Genomic DNA, 16,030 nt, shown 5'->3' with positions numbered 1-16,030 from the left:
TCTCATATTTCAGGTTTTGTTTCGTTTATACTTTCTGTTTAGTTTATCTGCTATACCACGAGGTGGCATTATCACTACGTCCTGGTAATTGTTCAGTAGGACTTTTTAATTAGTTTTAGTTCGTTTTTACGTTATTTTTGTTTTTGTTTCAGTAGTTTATGACCCGCGGATAAAACACACCATTAACACCACCACTTGAAGATCCAGTGTCAACTTTTCATAAAAAGAAGGGCTAGAACGTAAGAGGATCAAGTAACATCCCGAAAATCGAAAGCATATTCGAGATCTTTGAGAAGACTCCTAACAAAAAGGAAGCTGGTTATGAGCCCGAAACAGAAACAGACGGAAGTAGCGAACCCAAAAGCGAGCCAAAAAACAACATGATGGACATTGATGACATGATGATGGAGGCATACAAGAAAAAGAATACAAGAGGACACCGGTCCAGGACTTGTGCAACCAGCGATTCCCGCTACTTCTACCTTCGAGCTTAAGGGATACATCCTTTCCGCGCTAAAGGATATTCCATTTTCCGGAAAATACCATGAAGATGCATACGAACACCTCGTTGAAGTCAATGACATAGCCGATTACTTCAATATTCCGAATGTACCACGAGAGATGGTGTTGTTAAGAATGCTTCTGGTTAATTTTAAAGGAGCAGCAAAAGATTGGTTGAAGGCACTTTCAACGGGTTCAATCACCACTTGGGCACAGATGCGTGAAGAATTCCTCCAATAATTTTACCCACCATCCAAGGTTGCTAAACTTAAAAAGGCCATAGCTAATTTTGAGCAACAAGTGGGAGAGTCTTTATACGAGGAGTGGGAGCAATAAAAGGGGTTGATTAGGAATTGTCATCAAAATGATCTAAAATAGCAACAAGAAGTATTGATCTTCTACGATGGGGTGAAGGTCACAACAAGGAAACTCCTTGATTCTCAAGGACCTTTAACTAAGAAGAATCTTGCTGAAATTAAAGAACTAATCGAAGAATTTTCAAAGCATTCACGGGAATATCACAAACCTCATAAGGATGGAGCTAGGGGATCAGGAATGGTGCTTCGGAAGATATGGCGATGGTATTGGAAATGTTAAGTAGCATGGATCAAAGAATGACTAAGATGGACCAATCCATACACGCAATACGTGTGGGTTGTGAAAACTGCAATGGGACACATTTAACAGAAGATTGCCATTTGGGTGAAAACGGGAATAGGAAAGCTCAAGTTTTCTACTCTAGCGGAGACCGCTATGATGAAGATTGAAGAAAGCCAAAGAAGTAATGGCTGACAAATGATGAGTATAAAAAGCAAAAAGAAGAGAAATATAGGCAAACCGGCCAGGGCTTTTACCAAAAGGAGCAACCGCAACCCGAGAAAAATTGGACTTAGAGTCAATGCTTCATAGATTCATGGAAGCTTCTGAAAAACGTCACGATACAACTGATGCTACCATGAGAAATCATAAAGTATCCATTAAAAATATTGAAGCTCAACTCGGGCAATTAACTACATTAGTTAACGAGCGATTATAAATTTGGAAATAACATGAAGACATATTCTTTAGCCGATTCTGGAGCGAGTATAAATTTGATGCCATATTCATTTTACCAAAAGCTCAACCTTCCAGAATTGAAGGCTACCAGAATGACAATTCATATGGCCAATCGTTCAGTTACTCACCCTCGAGGCATAATTGAGGACATATTGGTAAAAATTGGAAATTTTATTTTTCCAATCGACTTTGTGGTGCTAGATATGAAGGAGGATAAAGATGTCTCAGTTATCTTGGATGCCCTTTAATCAATACCGTGTGAGCCTTAGTGGATATTCACGTGTCAAAGCTTACATTGCGAGTGGGAAATGATGAAATGATGTGGAAGACGGATTCAAGAAAGATTGTGCTTAAAATGAAGTATTCTTTATGGATGAAGAAAGCGAGCTTGAGGAGTTACATAAATTAATGGAAGAAGAAATTCAAACAAGATAACAAGTCAAGTGTACCAAGCCTAGAGCTTCAATTCCAATGGCCATTGAGGTCTTTGCTTTTAAAACTCCAAATTATCCAGTGAACAAAGAAAGTGAAGAAATTTTGGTATCAAGTGATGAAGAAGAAAAGCTTACACAAGATTTGACAAAGCCAACTTTAGATAAGGAGGATGTCGAAGCTAAGGAGCTACGAAAAGAAAAAGGAAAACTTGAACTTGTTGTGAAGAATAAAGGGTTGAAAAAAAGCACAAGGAAGGAGATTCTAAAAAGAAGAAGAAAAATTCTAAAAAAAACGTATTTAAGAAGGGTGCAAGCATACAAGAAAAAGGTGGAGGGAACAGAAGGTGAAATTGGAGATCGTATATCGAACCAATACCACGTAGGGCGGCACAGAGATTGGCCCATGACACTACAAAAATAAGCGCTTCTCGGGAGGCAACCTGAGCTCAGTTTGCATTTTCTTTTCTTTTCTTCTTTTATTTGTTGATGTTGCATTTGTAGGATATATTTTCTTTATCATTCTCCATATATTTTCAAAATCAAGTGTGGGGTAAATTTTATGTGCCAAAAGAGATTAGAGAAAGAGAGGGTTCCAGAAACATAAGGGTGTTAGTAGATTCTTAATCCATTAAGAAGTTCCATTGCACCACACTTGAATAAGTGGATTTTTTTTTTGTAAGCCTACATTCTATTGCACCCAGTTTTCACGACGTGACCACTATTATCACGACCTAAGGTTGATGATTTCACGTTTTCCAGAATCGATCTAAAACCATACTCACTTCGTGAATTTATCTTATCACGTAGTGAGTCATTAAAATGGCATTTTTCCTCTACTCTTTCTACCTTACAATGTGGTGTATACTTTCCCACACTGAGATGCTTTGCTTTGAAGATCTTATGCACCACACTTTTTGAAGATGCAAGTTTCTGATTCATATTTTTCCGGCACATTCACACGTATCAATGAAGTCGAAGTTCCAGTCAGGTACTCAAGGTGTTCAAGTTTTCCACGCATTCAGAAATCGATCTCGCCACTACTACCCCAGGGGAGTCTGTTCCTTTTTCTCCATTTATCTCTTTTAAATTATTTTATGCATATAATGATGACATTGTATGAAATAATTATGGGGTAGGGGGTCGAAAAAGAAAACTGCTACAAAATTTAAAAAATTTAAAATTTCTGATAGGTTTGAAATAATAATCTAAAATTTTAAACTATTAATAATTTAAAACTTAAGTTGCGAGTGTTGTGTAGGATGATCCATTACGAGCTCAAATGTTTAATTGAGCCAACATATGTTATAGTATATTTGTGGCTTCCCAAGTTTTAGTGAAAATTCATGAGATATGAAAGATAATCTGGTAGTTTATATGGCATAATAAGTTTTTCAGCGTGTACCTGAAACCTATCCAGGAGAGCTTATGTAGTCATTGCACTTAGACTAATACCTCTAACCAATAAAGGTTGATGTTAAGCTCCATTGGTTAAGAATGTAGGATTTGAGCGAAAAGAGTGAGTTACATAAAAAAAGAGAGAACGTTACAAAAAAGTGGTAAGAATTTTGGAGCTATCAAAGTATGAAGATCAAAAGATCAAAATTCTGAAGAATCAAAAAGTTGAAGATACCAAAAATCAAACAAAAAGGTAGTGAATTCAAAGAAATCAAAGAGAAAATATCAAAGAAGAGAAGAATTCCAAGAGCTCCATTGTGGTATCAAAATTGTAATTTTTTCTAGATTATATATGCTTGGGTAGCTTAACAAAAAATACCTTGAGGTTAAGAAATATTTCTGAGGATGGATTCGCAGGGTTGCAAAAGTGAGTGTCGTATAAACTAAGGGGTGAAGGTTCAAAAGGATTGTGAGTATTTAGGATTGTGAAGTTTTTATGAACCTTAGACACAAATATGCACATTGAGGTTTTGGTATAATGGCCGAGTTCAAAATGGATTGTCTTATGTGATATTGGTGATAAAAGTTTAACTTAAATATTAGTTTTGCTTGAGGGAAAGCAAAAGATAAGTCTGGGTTATTTTGATATTGCAATATTTTTACACATTTTGGGCAATATTTTAATACATTTAAATAATATTTTGGTTAATTGAAAATATATGTGATACTTATTGAATTAATTTTCATTTTGCAGCCAATTAAGACATTCTTAAGGAATAAGGACCAGAAGTGACAAGCATTGAAACTTCGGAGGAGTGGAGCGTAAAAAAAGAAGATTCCATTGAAAAACCGATCTCACGACGTGACAACTAAAGTTCACGATGTGATGTGTGAAATTCTAGAAGATTAGCATGCGGAAAGCAGAATCCTTGTACGATACAAATATCCACCAAGATCATGATGTGAGACTCTTATTCTCATGACATGAACGAAGAATTTCCAAAACTATATAAAACCTTTTGCATTATCAATTGAGGGAGTTTTTTGGAGGAAAGATAGTCTAAGATATTCGATATTTGAGGGCAGAAGAGTGCGAAAATCATTCTTTTGGAGGAGAATTGCTTGAAGATTAAGAATTTGGAGATCTAATCATAACATTCAGTTTGATTTACTTGAATCTTGTCAATTACTTATGAATTTATGTGTTTAATTTCAGTCATGAGTAGCTAAACTCGTTTTCTTTTGTTTAGCTAGATGAAACCTTGAATCTATGGCTTAGTTTATTTATTTATTCATTTTATAAGTTGGTTTTGTGCTTGTGTTTGATTATCATTACCTAGCATGTTAAAGTTTGTGATTTTGTTTCTTAAATTCAAGTTAAGTGTAGCTTAGTGACCATTAAATCACATGAACTTGTTAACCTAGTGATTTAGTGACTATTAAATTGCTACAGCTAGAAGTGACCACATCGAGATCAAGTAATAAAAGTAACAAACTTATTTGTATTGGAGAACATAATTGTGACCATAATTGTGTTTGCTTAGATAAATCTTACATAGCCCATCTATAGATAAAATAACTAATTTTGTGTGTGCTGATGTATGACCATACGTGGTAGTACATGAATTGGTGAAAATATTAGTAAATTGGACTCAAATTGCTAATTACATAATAATTGGTAACCAACTTTTATAATCCATAAATAATAACTAACAATAGGAAAAAGATGGATTCGAACTAAACGAAAGTGTTTTTAATATATTGATTCAAACCATTCGTAGTTAAGTGTTTTAGTTTTTCTGAACTTGAAAAATCAGATAAACCCCCTTTTAATTATCGCTTGCTTTTAGATTAAGCTGTTAGTAGTTAGGTTAGTAGACTAAATATGTTCCCTGAGTTCGATAACCGACTGTTTGTGCTATATTATTTGCGATTAGGTCCATTGCCTTAGTCGTAATAGTTAGTTAAATAGTTGGTAAAATTACTAGGTATAATATAACGCATCAATAAACACATTGCATTATCAAAAACGTTACCATTTTACTACTTAAACTCACCCTTACATGTACTTAGACAAAATACATATTGTAACACAAAGTTTGAGTCTGTTACGGTCGTTACAATTCCACCCATGTAAAGGGATTCCATCCCCGGAATCTTATGAAAATTGAGGTAAGGATAACGTTTCATCATTTCATCTTTCGTCCCCGACATTTGATTTTGACCTAAGGAATGTTTTCATTAAATTAACACAATTTGAATTTCCTTGTTTCTTAATTTTCCGGTTTAGGATCTAACTATCACTTCTGCTTCTTCTGCCAATCGATTAGGAGATTCCACTTTTACATCTTTCAATGGTATGATTTCATCCCAAAGTACTTTTTAAGTAACATACATGAAATACATATTGTATGTCATTCAGTTTCAGAGGTAATTCTAACGTAAAAGCTTGAGACCCGATCTTTTTCAATATTTTTAATGGTCTGTGTACATTGGGCTCAATTTAACCGTTTTGCCAAACACATTACCCCTTTCCATGGTGATATTTTCAACATTACTAATCACCTGGATTGATTTCAAAGGGCATTTTCTTTAAATTTAAATAAATTCATTGTCGACCTTGAGCCACTTTCATGTGCATTTGAAATTTTTTAATCTTTTCTTTGGTAATCCTTACCAATTCTGAACCTGTAAGCTTTATCTCGCTTGCTTCGAGCCAACACAAAGTTGTTCTACATGAGGGCATTCAAATGCTCGAATGGTAGCTAATATTATAGGAAAACTCCAATAGTGAATGATTTGTCTGAAAATTAGATTTCATATTAAAAAATGTCTGATTTTCGAACACGATGGATTTTTTCAGGATTTTCGGTTTATAAAGTTAATATGTAATACTTCGTTTCTCATTGCGGTTATTGGGGATGAATATCTAACAAATAAATAAAAATGGATATCCGCCTAAAAAACCAAATCTCATAAAGAGATATTACATATTAACCACAATTTTTTTTCCAAAAGCTCGTTCCATTTGTTGTTAAATTCGATAACACATGCTCGCAACATGTCTTCAAAAATCTTAATTGTGTGTTCCCTTTGACCCTCAGTTTGAGGATGATACATTGTACTTAGGTGGATTTTTGTCCATAATTCCTCTTGTAAATCTTGCCAAAATTTAGAAGTAAATCTAGCATCTCTGTCTGACACAATTTTCAAAGAAAGTCCATTAAGTCTTATGACTTTATCAACATATAACATCGTTAGTTTCTCTAAAGGAGTTGTTTCCCTTATTGCCTGAAACAATGCACTTTTAGTAAAACTGTCACCAATAAGCAATATGGTGTCATGTCCTTGACTAGTTCTCGGTAATACCATGATGAAGTCCATAGTGATTTCATCCCAATTTCCGGATGGAAATTGAAGAAATTACGACTATCCATATGAGACCTGATGCTTAAATTTTACTTGAGCACATGTCGAACATTATGATATATATATATATATATATATATATATATATATATATATATATATATATATATATATATATATATATATATATATATATATATTTGGCTTCATAATAGGCCACCAATACATTTGTTTCAAATCTCTATAAGTATTTGTACTTCCAGGGTGAATGGAGTACTTAGATTTATGTGCTTCTTCCAATACCATTTTTAGAGTGTCCCCAAACACGGGAACCCAAATCCGATCTTTAAACATCTATAAGACCTGTTCATTTTCTCCAAATACTCTCTTTTCTACAGCTTTTCTTGTTTAACATTTTCAGTATTCATTGCTTAAACCCGATCCATTTTGATTTGATCCAATAGAGTAGATATCAACAATGTTCTCATGGACCTTCCTTTAATACATACTACAAGATTTTTCTAGCTTAATGTATCTGCAACTACATTCGCCTTGTCGGCATGCAAGATTATTTCACAATCTTAATCAATAATTAGTTTAATCCACCCTCTTTGCCTCATATTCAAATCTTTTTGGGTAAATACATATTGAATAGTTTTATGATCAGTGTACAACTTGTATTGTGTACCATACAAGTAATTATCCATATCTTTAGTCCAAAATCGATAGCTGCTAGTTTTAGGTCATGGGTTTTATATCTCGTTTCAGCTTCTTTCAACTGTCAGGAAGCATATACAATAACTTTCCCTCGTTGCATCAAGACACAACGAAGACCTTTTGCTGAAGCTTCACTGTACACACAACAAAGTCTTCTGTCCTATTAGGCATTGCAAGAATTGGTGCTTTGTATAACTTTTTTTTTTAAATCAAGAATGTTTCTTCCTGCTCCATACCCCAAACAAATTTTGTTTTTCTTGTTGATTTCAAGAGTCAAGCCATTCCTAATACTACATCAAACCCTTTTACTCCAATCAGTAATAGGTTGCCATCAAAATTTTCCCCATCTATTTCTACACAAAAATCTCGTTAACCATGAAGTATTGTAACATGTTCTCCTGTTGCTACTTCTATTATATATGTTTCGTTTAAGGGTACTAAGGTTTATCAAATTTCTTTTGAAATTCATGAGATACAAATGAATAATCAGCACCTAAATTGAATAAGACACTTGCAGCTAAGGAGTTTACAAGTATTGTACAGGACACCACGTCCTGTGCTTCCTTGGCCTCATCGGCTGTCAACTAGAAAGTATGTGCCTTAACTTTTACTGGTTTTGGATTCGTATTTGAAGGAGGAACCCTCACTTCAAACTTTTTATTTGGACAATTTGGGCTAATATGTCCTTTCTCATTGCATGAGAAACATTCCTCATTATTCATGTCTCCAACTTTGCACTCAAACACTTTATTGTTCAAATCAACACACTTGAAAAGCGCATTAATACGTACTTGACACTCGCCCCGATGTGGTTTTCCATACTTCTTACATTTCAGAGCATCCTTAAACTTTGAGCCTCCAGTTGACAATCTAGTTTTCTTACTAGAACATACTTGCTCAGTTTCGGACCATTTCTCTCTTTCCTTTTGATTAATCATATCTTTTATATTTTGAGAAGCCACAATCATATCATCAAGAGTTTCCGCCTTCTACACTTTGACCTCATAATCAGCGGGTAAAGCTTTCACGAAGTATCTAAGACGACCCTTCCCTGTTGGGAGTACATCACCCAGAAACAGTAACATATCTGAAAACTCTTTCGAGTATTGTTCCACGATTTACTATCCTTTTTGAAAATCAAAAAATCCTTCCACCAATTTTTCAATGTCACGGAGAGTACAATAATTTTCTTTAATACGCTAGACAAACTCATCCCAAGTCATGTTCGCTTCAGCATCTTCTCCTAATGTCTGCCATACTCTTTCCCAACAAATAACGACTTGACCTTTAAGCACCCGGGAAGCATAAATAACTTGTTTTCATCACGACAACCACTAACTCTAAAAAACAAAGCAGTTTCGATGATCCATTTCATAGTCACCTTGGTATTATGGCTTCCCTCGTACTCACTAGGTTTACACGCCATAAAAGTCTTAAAACAACAACATTTCCTTGTATCTCCTTAAGGACGAGCAACATGAGAGGATTCTTGTGTTTAGGATATACCAACATCAGAATGTGCGCCAACAGTAGATGGTGCACCACCAACAGACGGTGCACCAGCCACAGACGGTGCACGATAGGGATTTTTGTAGGTAGTTGAACAGACACTCCCAAACGTGCATCAAGCGGCTGGTTGTAAGTCCCCAATCTGCTTGTGTATCAATCAGATCCGTTTGATGGTGCGGAATCCCAATCAAACGGATGATGCCAGATCACAATAGAAGAGAAGGAGGAGAAGAATAACTTGAATCTATGATGTATTAATGATGAGAATGAAGTTCCTTACAATAGATTCACACACACTCTCTTCTTCTCTCTTGTTTCTCTCTCTAGAGCACACCTTAGAATACACACACTTAAGCTCCTTGTCCCTCTCTCTATTTTATTCCGTACCTCACACCCCTCACCCCTATATATACATGAGAAACATTGGTCGTAAACAGGGTTTACGGCCGTAAACCTGTTTACGGCCGTAAACACCCACCTGGCCGTAAACCTGACCGTAAACTCATAAAACATTACAGAAAAATACAATCAACTAGAAAAGCAAAGTATAAACCAATATTTTGACCCAACAATCTCCCTCTTGGTTTATAGCTTTCTTTTCTTAATTGACCCAACAAGCTCCCCCTAAAAAGTAGCTGGTTTTTCTTGTTAATCTTCATTGGGAGCTTGGCTTCAGCATTAATCTTCAAATTCTTCACAGCTTCAAGATGAACATGATGAATCTTCAATAATTGACTTCATCTTGAGCAGTTGGGCATTTCTTCAAGATTTGACTCTGAACGCACATTGGGTGAGGAGGCTTGATGTACTGATTCTTGAAAGATAGCGCTTTCAGCTTGAGAATCTTCAGAGAGAACATCAGAGAGAACAAATCTTCTGGATCACTTCAGCAGGTTCAAGATAGCAGCAGACTGATTGAGGAGGCTTCAATACAATTCGTCACCTAATCTTCAAGTGCAGCTTCACCTTGCTTCTGGGGTTGAAAGATTGAATGTCGAAAGAATAATCTTCATTTCTTGCTCCTTCGAATGAGAATTCTTCGATGATCACGGATGAAGCCTTGGCTCAAAAATCTTCGACACAAACTCCATGAGTTTCATCTTCACCTGAATTCACTTTTCAAGACAAAACTAAACTAAAAGAAAATTTAGCACACAATATTTTTGGGTTTTTCATATTTTCTGAAAAAAATAAAACAGAAACAAAAATATTTTTGGATTTTTGATTTTCTTGAAAAAGAAATAAAACAGAATATAACACTATTTTTTTGATTTTGAATTTTTCTGATTTTTGTTAGTTTTTTGAATTTTTTTAATTCTCCCCCTAAATTTGTGCATAGAGAAAAACTATGAACGAATTTAACAAAAACAAAAATATTTGGGATCAAAGTTGCGAGACAGTCTTAACTTTGTTTATCAGAACCTTCACCTTCATGAATAGATCTAGTCAATTGCTGGTATTGTGGTCCACTTAAACACGAAGAATATTGACAAACTTTTCTAAATAAACTATTTTGCTGACGACGACCATGGGTATTGTTGTCCACTTAAATTAAGCAACGAGATCTACAGACAACCTCTAAATGGTTCAGTTTTAGTTGCACTAGAACGTGTTCCCCACTTCCCGATATACCCTGGTTATCAAGAACTTCCTAAGTACTCCTTACTTTAGGTGAGTAAACAATTATTAAGGAAGAAGTCAGATTTAGAAATAGATGCATATGTTGTGTCTCAGGTCGGATCTCTTTCAATCACGTAGAGGGGACAACATATGGCTAACTAGGATAGAGGGATTGAGAGGTAGAATATTGCATATGTTGTGTTCCAGGTCGGATCATTTCAATCACGCAGAGGGGACAACATATGGCTAACTAGGATAGAGGGATTGAGAGGTAGAATATTGCATATGTTGTGTTCCAGGTCGGATCATTTCAATCACGCAGAGGAGACAGCATATGACTAACAAATAGAAAGAATTTCATAGATAAGGAGGTGCGTAGAAATAGAGTTGCAGTTGCAATCCAGGTCGGATCTTCCGATCACGCAGAGGAGGCAACATATGACTGACAGATAGAAAGCAAGAAAATAATTTCCTACAAACCTACTTTATCAGAACCCCCAGTCGCCCTATCAGAACCAGAATTAAGGACATAAGTCCGTACATCAAGGAAAAGTTGAACCACTGTTCTAGATGCGTATTAATTTAGTGTATCCTGTAGGTTCCCGTGTTTATCTCACTGCTTAATCTACCCGAGCGTCGTATGGTCAGTCCAAACAATCCTACCTAAATCCACACTGTCAAATCCTTCGTGCCTACCAACACATTGAACACAGAGTCTAGACAATTCAGATTCAGTCCCTTACACTGGTTTTAGACTGCCCGTTATCACTTTCTTGATATCACTTCCCTAACAATACCTACTAACGAAAAACTATAAGAAAATGAAAAATTGTCTTTGAAAAGAATCAGTTTAAGATAAACTTAGGAGTATAGAGGGCAAAACGCAAACCGTAATTCACCGATTGAATTTGCGTCCAGAAGGTCTGAGAACAGCACGCATAATCTCAGAACAAATCCGAAAATTCTTCATGTCATTAAGCACTAACCCCATGTGTGATCCCTTCTTTTCTTCCTTTCCCGCAAAGGACACATACTCCCAAACAAAGTTATGAATGTTGTACAGTTGAGAGATGTCCCCTATCATGTGCTTGGAACAGCCATTGCCAACAAACCGAAGTCTGATGACATGCCTCCATAGCTGCTCCGACACAGAGCGGGATTAGTTGGTCTTTGGAACCCAGTCCATTTTGAAACTGGGTTGACCTTTTTCATCCTTGCACGGTACTCTCTCCCATGACATATCCTGTTTATCACAAACAGAAGATGAAGAAATATTAGAATCGTTAGAAGATTTGGGAGAGTGAGCCTTTGGAACCCATTTGTAGTTGTGTTTAACCCATTTCTTTTTCGATCTGATGGGTGGCTCAATACTTGCTTTTGATCTTGATGTCGGCCGTTCAGATGACTTTGACCTAACCGGTCTTTGTTTCACTGGAGTATCTCTTGGATTGGGCTTCTTGGCCGACATTCCCTTCTTGCCCTTGGGATTCGGATTCTTGGCCTTGTGGGTTTGATTCTTGGCCTTCTGCGCATTCCAGTCACCATTGTCTGAACATGACCTTGAGGGGTTTCTTTTGGAGTATCTCCCTCTTGGCGCGTTCTGTCACCCTTGTGCATAGTAGGGAACGTACGTGCGATTAGGACAATTTCTGGCAATGTGTCCAGGTGTTCCACAGTGAAAACATGTCTTTTTCTTTTACTGTGAAGTTGTTTCTTCCTACCCCTGGTGGCGTATCCTTGCCTTGTCTCTTATTGTTCCCACAAGCACAATTACAATAGGAACTCTGTTTCACTGGAATTGGTGGCCTGTATTTCTCAACAGCAGGTTGATCAGAGGCAGCTGAGTTCGAAGCAACAGATTCAGAGCTCAAGGAGATGTTGGTTTGTTCAATGGTTTTCTCCTTGTTCTCATCTTCTGCTACTTTACTATCAGACACACTCTCTTCAGCTGCTTGCTTGGATTGGTTTAAGGATTGATCTGCATAGGAAGTAGAAACATTAGTATTTTCAACATTAATAATGCCTCCTGATACAAAACCAGCTGGTATACCATAAACCATGAATGGTTCGTTGGCAATCTCCTCTTTAGTCAAAGGGTGATACTGATATGTGTGATTGAAAGGAGGAGGAACTTTATCGTATCCTAAACCCTTTTGCTGGTTATGTTTAAAATGCATGCAATGATCTATCATGTTCGCAACTACTTCGCTTGACACATCAAATTTTCTAAAATCAAAATCTGCATTTTCAAATTTGTTTTTTAATGTGTCAAGCTCAGCAGTTAATTCAGCAAGTTGTCTCTTAACATAGTCATAATTTTCACATTTATTACTATAGTCTTCCTGAAGCTTCCTAAAGTCTTTGGTTTTTGCTTCTAATTCAGCCTTCAGGGGTTTCTGTCCTTTCCTAAGTTGATATCCTTCGTATTTTAGGTCCTCGACTTCCCTTTTTAGCAAATCATTATGTTCACGAAGAATTTTAATCGTATCTTCACAAGATGGAGTACATGAAACTTCATTGACCGGGATGTTTGCGGAACTCATTGTTTTTCCACACTTCAAAGCGTCAAGTTCTTCAGTTACAACAGCAAGACTAAGACGAGTGAGATATTTTGTCTTCTTGATGACAGCCAAGTTCATATCCCACGATTTCGGAAGTGAATTCAGCAGCTTTTTGTTTATCTCAGATTTAGTTAAGAAGATCCCAGCTATATTCATCTCAGTAGTAAGTGTAGTAAATCGTTGCAACTGAGCTTCCAAGGTTTCTCCAGGGATATAATTGAACATGTTGAACTTTTGTCTTAACATATCCTGACGACTCTCTTTCATGTCTTCAATTCCCTCGTAGACCTCAAAAACCATTTAAAGCACAACTAGAAGCCAAAACCAAACTTAAAAGTCAAACTTAAAAAGTCAAACCGAAAATCTAAATTCGAAAATCAAAGTTTAAAGTAAAAGGTCAAATTTTAAAAGTCAAAGTCAAAACTTTAAGTAAAAAGTCAATTTAGAAATTTAAAAATTAAAAGCTAAATTTTTTTTTTGATGAAAATAGAATTTAAAATTGAAAGAAATTTGAATTTTGAGCTAAAAGTGCAAAAATTGCGAAACTGGGTGCCAATGGGAGTGTTTTGGAATTAAATCCGGAGGGAATGGAACAAGTGTCTTGGTAGTTCAACTGGTAAGGCGCAGGGGAAAGGAGGCGGGTGATCCGGGTTCGATTCTTGGCAACCCCAAAATCAATTCCAATTTTTTTTGATGCTGCGTGTGAGGATGACTGTTGCGAAGCTTGCTGAATGTGCGAGGCGCGAGACCGAGGTGCGAACCGGAAATGCTGCAGGACCGCAAACTTTGACCGTACACGTGTGAGCCATAAACTCCGAGGGTCGTGTTCTCGGACTGTAAACTCTGAGGCCGTAAACTCCGCGCCGTAAACTTCGGAAACCCTAGCTGCTGAACGTACACGCCGCCACCCCCTCGCTAGTTACGACCAAAAACAACGTTTTTTAGACTTTGAAGCTCCAAAACTCGATCAAAAACCCCATTTTATCAAAAACACGAAGAACAACCCCCCCCCCCCTAATTTTCAGAGATCTATCCAAAAACGCAGGATTCCTTCAAAAATAAGATCAAATAAGCTCCAGATCTGACAAAAATGATTGATACAATCCAAGCTCTGATACCAATTGTAAGTCCCCAATCTGCTTGTGTATCAATCAGATCTGTTTGATGGTGCGGAATCCCAATCAAACGGATGATGCCAGATCACAATAGAAGAGAAGAAGGAGAAGAATTACTTGAATCTATGATGTATTAATGATGAGAATGAAGTTCCTTACAATAGATTCACACACACTCTCTTCTTTTCTCTTGTTTCTCTCTCTAGAGCACACCTTAGAATACACACACTTAAGCTCCTTGTCCCTCTCCCTTCTTTATTTCGTACCTCACACCCCTCACCCCTGTATATACATGAGAAACATTGGCCGTAAACACCCACTTGGCCGTAAACCTGACCGTAAACTCATAAAACATTACAGAAAAATATAATCAACTAGAAAAGCAAAGTATAAACCAATATTTTGACCCAATACTGGTTCATTTCATGTCGATTCTCTTCTTTCGTCTCTTCCATAAGCCTGTTTATAGCTTCCATGGTAACCGGTAGTGGCTCTTGGTACCTCCCAGAACTTACTTCACCTTTTAAAAGTTGTGTTGGACCACTTTTAGAACACACCATTTTCTGAAACGTTATTTATTATTAAACTGGTAATGTCGTATTATCTTCATATGTAAAACTATTAACATAATAACCCTTGTACATATCATTTTAATAATGAGATCACTACCTAATGTTGGTAATAATAACTCTACCACACTTTGGTTCTTTTTCAACCCTCACAATTTAAACCTAGTTGTCAACAGTCCAAACCTAATTCGCTTAAATTATGGCCCTGATACCAACTTATAACACCCAGAACATTTTACATATATTATAATGTTATTTTCAGGGAATTTATTAGAGTATTATAAAACATCATTGAATAACCAAAGTTTCAAAAACCAAAGTTTCAAAAACAGTATAACGTTTTACCAGAAAATTAGCGGATATACAAACCATATCAAAACCATAATTAAAGAAACAAGATTACAATGTACAAGATCTATATCCAGTCCGTACTCTTGTTGTCACTATCATCACCCGTACTATGGTTTTGTACCTAAACCTAGAATATGTGGAAAATAACAGTTATCAGACAACACGTCTGGTGAATTATAATTCAATACGATAATTAAATCACTATAAACCATGGTGACCAAAATATGGTATCATCAATAACTACGGGTATCCATGCTATGGCATCGTCAATATTTTACGGCTATCCATATTATGGTCCCGTTAATAAATCACGGCTATCCATACTGGAGAACAGATCATCCATATCACCTTGTCTTGGTCCGTAAGGACCCTTGGGCAAGCTTGCAATCTCTTTTATCTTTATGTTTTCTTTATGTTCCCCAATATTTATGTAACAATACCATACAATTTTACAATCAATTAAACAATGCCTTTTAAATACCAAAAACTTCAGTAAGTACTTATTTTATTAAGCACAACATACAAGACATGTATTCTTACTTTACAAGGTTTTATAACTCACCTCTTAAATTAGGAATCACTAGTTTCCAACTTTCTTCAACTCCCTCTTTGGTGCTCCTTCTCTTATCCTTGTTCCAAGTTTATCAAAGTTTTGCATTAAGCTCTCTTTAAAACATATCTTAATCCCTTAAGTGATTAATAACACTTAAAATTCAACATAATCACGATTTGACAAATACATCAATTTGATAAATTTTGGTTATGGAACTATTTAAAATTCATGAATTAAGTTTCTCCATGAATTAATTCATCAGGTTGTTAGTCTAATTTAT

At 36.1% G+C, this 16,030-nt stretch overlaps 1 non-coding gene across 1 annotated transcript; it reads right to left on the bottom strand.

The window, feature by feature from the left end:
• Positions 1-765: 765 nt before the first annotated feature.
• On the bottom strand, positions 766-872 carry LOC145168079 (small nucleolar RNA R71). Its single transcript, XR_013741669.1, has one exon. It is a non-coding gene; the product is annotated as a small nucleolar RNA R71 (small nucleolar RNA).
• Between the last annotated feature and the right edge of the window lie 15,158 nt (positions 873-16,030).

Source organism: Lactuca virosa, chromosome 3 (genome assembly GCF_052849685.1).
Source record: "Lactuca virosa cultivar CGN04683 chromosome 3, Lactuca_virosa_CGN04683_v6, whole genome shotgun sequence".
NCBI classification, from domain to species: domain Eukaryota; kingdom Viridiplantae; phylum Streptophyta; class Magnoliopsida; order Asterales; family Asteraceae; genus Lactuca; species Lactuca virosa.
The sequence above is the reverse complement of the archived record's forward strand: the minus strand, read 5'-3'. Positions and strand labels throughout refer to the sequence as shown.